Below are 4708 nucleotides of genomic sequence, written 5' to 3'. Positions count from 1 at the left end.
ATTTTTTATACATGATACCAGTACTCCAACACAGACCTTTTTTTTAAATACAAAGGGTTAATTCCTTAGCATATAGCTACTCTTTTTTAAAAAATATTTTTATTGATTTCAGAGAGAAAGGAGAGATAGAGAGAATCATTGATTGGCTGCCTTCTGCATGCCTCCTATTGGGGGGGATTGAGCCTGCAAGCTGGGCATGTGCCCTTGGCCAGAATTGAACCTGGGACCCTTTAGTCCACAGGCTGACGCTCTATCCACTGAGCCAAAACGGCTAGGGCCAACACAGACTTCTTAAGGAGTTGGTATAATTGTTCCTATAAAGTTTGGGGTGTGCGGTTGTTTTTATAAGCATATGGAGTGAAGGTCCCAGCCTGACAACAGAACTCCAATCCATCTGGGTACACCTGTCGGTCCTGCTGAGACAGGCCAACAGAGAGAATCGGGAGGAGGGACACAGGTGGTCCAGGGAGAGACGGCAGCAAGTAAATACTAAACCCTGTCACCACCCAACCACCCAACCAGCAAATGAAAAGCCGGTCACATTAGTGTTGGGGACCGGGTTTCAGTTTCTCACTGAAGAAGAGAAGAGTGGTCCCCACAGTCTCGGCTGCGAGTGCAGTGGGACTTCCGCAGGCTGGGCTTGGGCCGGCCTCCTGGGACACAACACCAGGACGAGGGGCAGGAGAGGCAGGCCCTGGTGCGAGAGTGCGCCCTGCACCCACCGGCCGCCCTGCACCTACTGGCCGCCCTGAGGAACGTGCAGAAACACTGGGCTCCCGGGGGGCTCAGCAGGCCCCAGAGTCAGGAGGGGGATGTGACTGTGAACCTGCTGTTCTGCCTCCAGACGGAGTGGCCTGAGGAGCGGGGTGGGTGTTGGAGGCGTGTGGAGGCACCCTCTCGTAGTGCGCTTGTTGTCTGTGTGTCCAGAGGCTGCTGCCTCCCCTAGGATTAGCTCACGTAGTGAGACAGTGGTGGTGAGTGGTTCGAAGACGGCATTGCGGCTCCTAGGAGGCTGGCACTGCCCGCTCAGTCCCCTCCCAGCAGCCGGCGCAGTCTGCACAGAGCAGGTGCGCAGTAAGCGGTGAGTCGGTCAGTGCCAGGGAAGCCCGGTGCGCTGGCTTCGTGGGCAGCCTTCGGAGGCCGCCGGTGCTGCTCCGGGGAGACCGGTGACTCTGGCACGGCTCACGCTGCAGAGATCCGGTGGTGGCTTTCAGCACTGGGCAGTGGGACTGGTGGGGCCTGAGGACCCACTGTGCCCTGGCGCAGGCCCTCTACAGTGGTGAGGGAGCCGCGGGCGGGGCGCTTGCTCTGCGGGCATTGAAGGAAGGGGCTCCCTGGGACAGTTGGGCACCAGAGACCCAGAAGCAGGTCAGGAACTGGGTTTGTCCTCACGAGGTCATACGAGGCAGAGAAGTAAATTCAGACTCAAAATTGTGGTGGCTTAACACTTGCCTCTAAGGAGTGCCGTTCACACACCCTGTCTCAAGGGCCACTTGGTGATGTGCTAACAACCACGGTGGGCTGGGCCTCAAGTGGCTCCACTCACTGCCCCTCTCAGAGGTCCTGAGCCAGGCACTAACTCCACCCTGTGCTGGGGGCTGGGCGATGGGCCGAGGGCAGGGGAGGGCGGCTCTGACGCCGGGAGCTGGCTGGGTGGCTGCTTTCCACCCTCCAGGGATCTGTTCTGTGTGGCAGGAGGTGAGGCCCCTGCTCTGCAGGGAGAGACAGGAAGCGTGCAGAGGAGGCAGGAAGCCTGGATGCTGAGCCTGCGGCCCCGCGGGAGCGGTCCTGCCGCCTGCCACGGGCCCGTGCACGTCGCTGGCCCAGCCCAGAGCCCCCGTGTGAGCTGGCACCGCAGTGCCGGTCGCACAGGGACTGAGGTAGGAAACACTGCTTGCGGGATGCTGGCCGCACTAAAGATGTGACCGCCCGCACAAAACAAGTTTTGAGACTCCACTTTCGTGTTAATACAATTATACAAATAGAACATTGTTTTGCTACTGACGTGAACGGCCCCATCTTCGGTGAATTGGGTTTGTCCTCATGAAGTCATATGAGGCATGGGGAACCCTGAGGGCGGTGTAGAGTGAAAATTCTAACAGCCCGCGGCAGCCCTGGTGAGGGGGGCCGCCCTCCGCCTCTTTCTAGTCTGCATCTCACGTTGTGCGGCGGCTGATGGTGTCGCCGGTGCTGTGTCCTCCGGGACAAGGCGGCTCCGGCGCCTCCGGTGCGCAGAGTTGCCAGGTTGCTCTTGTGGTTTGGGTTCTGCAAATTGCCTTTTCTGGTTCCACAGCTTTTCAGATCCATGCAATCGATGCAAGAATTCCACCACCGGGGGCAGGAAAGGAGACAGCCTGCGGCCGCAGCTCTGTGTCCCTGTCTGCCCGGCCTTGGCCCCGCAGGAACACATGCGCTCTGTGCACCGAGGCGAGGCGCCAGGAAGGACAGCGCGTTAGAACCCGCGTCCTCCCTGGAACTGGGGTTCACTATTGTATTGCCTTTCTTTCCAGTTTAGAGATAATCAGAGGAAATTACAGGGGAAGCAATGTTTCTGTTTAGGGTTTTGACCAAAGCCGTCTATTGAGTCTGACGTTTTTTAGAAACCACCAACATGATTAGAAAAGTTTGCTGCTCCTTACGGCTCACTTAAGGAAACTTCAGAATACAAGGAAATGACAATTATCCTATGATTCCTGCAATTTAGTGGCGCTCATTGGCGGTGCGAGGGCCAGTGGACATGTTTGCTGCGGGGCAGGAGCACAGCCCAGATGAGAGTCCTGGTGCCGGGAGCACTGGGTAGCGGGAGGAGCGGGTGGCATTCGGGAACACACTGTTCTCCTCTGGATTCCAGACAACGTTTACGGGGCTGCTTCCTCCATTGTCCTCTTTCTGAGGTAGATTCAACCCTTTTTTGGTCCCAGTGCCTGGCTGCGGCTGATGGTGGCAGATGCAGAGGGGCTTGCCGCCTGTGCAGAGGAGGCTGCAGCGCTGTCTGGGCACCAGGAGGAGAGGCAGAAACACTCGAGATGCCGTTGTGGAGGTTCGCACGGCTGGTTTTCGTTACCCGGGCGGTGCTGCTTCTTAGAAGAAAAGTGCCAGATAGGAAAAGAGGACCTGCCCAGGCAGCTGGGCAGAGGGGCTGTCACCCAGGAGCCTGTGACAGAGGCCTGGCTCTGGGCCCCCAGGAGACGCCAGCCACAGTGTCTTGGCCACCGGGCTGTGTCCTTCACTGAGGGACGAATAAAGCAGCCACGGATCTTTCTCAGTTGCTTCTTTCTTAGGCATATTATTCTCCACATACGTTCGTTTTAATTTATTGATTGACTTTAGAGAGAGGAAGGGGGGGTGGAGAGAGAGAGATATTATTTGTTGTTCCACTTACTTATGCATTCATTGGTTGATTCTTACACGTGTCCTCACCAGAGATTGAACCTGCACCTTGGCGTATTGGGAAACGCCCTAACCAACTGAGCTCCCCGACCAGGGCTCCACAGATGCAGTCTTTAAAATCTGTTTAACACAGTAACCCTAAAAGCTTTTACTTACTCACTTTACCTATTATGCAACTCCTACTCTGAGAAATAACTTTAAATTATAAAAACCAATACTGCATATCTCAAAAATAAAAAAGTATAAAGAAAACACTTTAAAATACCAGTTATTCTACCACCTAGAGATACTGCTCTCACATTTGGTTGGAAAGCTTGTAGACAAACTTGTGCGGGCTCACACAGTCGTGTTGCCAACGCTCCCCTCCCGTGCACATGTTTTGTCTGCTTTCTGCTATATTAATGCTCTTCAGAAACTTCCTTTGGTGACGTCAGTACTTCCAAGTCTGCGTTTCTTTCCCATTTTCCTGCTACTGGACATCGGGTTTGTTTCCAGCCGTATTATTTCAAACGAAGCTATAACGTAACATTCTTTTCAATAAGCGTTTCCCCTGCTACTTTGATCACTTCCAAATCTAAGGAAAGTCTTACCCTCTTGGTTCTTCTTAATTAGATTTGTGAGCGGGAGAAGTCAGCTCTAATTATGACTTAAACATGAGCAGTGCTGAATAACACGGCCTCTCAGAAATAAAGGGGAATTACGTCTGTACAATCGCTTCCAGCAGCCTCCGCAGCGCTTGGTCACCAGTGTCCGCTTCACCTGTTTCCCTCTCGGTGAATGCAGTTTCAGTGCCATCCTTCACGTGAAGAACCCGGTTCCTCGGTGCAGCTTTCTCGCTTTACGCTGTACTGCAATTGGAGACAGTGCTGTTTCTACTATTCTGATCAACTGCCTCTCAGCTACCGAGGAAACTTGAAGGTAGTTATCCTTGTGCTTAATATTGTCTCTGTGGGAAATGTGCCAGAGATCCAAGTACACGTGTGCAGTGAACTTCTCCCCGCACAGCACGCTCCGCAGAGAGGGACCTCAGGACCTGGGGAAGTCGCCCTTGCTTAGGTGCCCTCATGCTGCATAATGTGCAGACACTGAACATTGGGCTCAGGTGGATGATTCGTCACCTGGTCAAACACGAAGAGTTGTCTTTTCTAGAGGTGTGGGTACACACTGGGTGCTGGCTGTGGGGGTTCTCTGAGGGCCCTGCCACTAGAGTCACTGGCATGACCCCCGATCATGTCCATCTCCAACAGGAAATGATGAACCCAGCGATTCAGGTCCTGTGGAGCTGTGTAAACGCCGTAGTCACCTCTGCTGTCCTGAC

Source organism: Myotis davidii, unplaced genomic scaffold (genome assembly GCF_000327345.1).
Source record: "Myotis davidii unplaced genomic scaffold, ASM32734v1 scaffold698, whole genome shotgun sequence".
Classification (NCBI taxonomy): Eukaryota; Metazoa; Chordata; class Mammalia; order Chiroptera; family Vespertilionidae; genus Myotis; species Myotis davidii.
The sequence above is the reverse complement of the archived record's forward strand: the minus strand, read 5'-3'. Positions refer to the sequence as shown.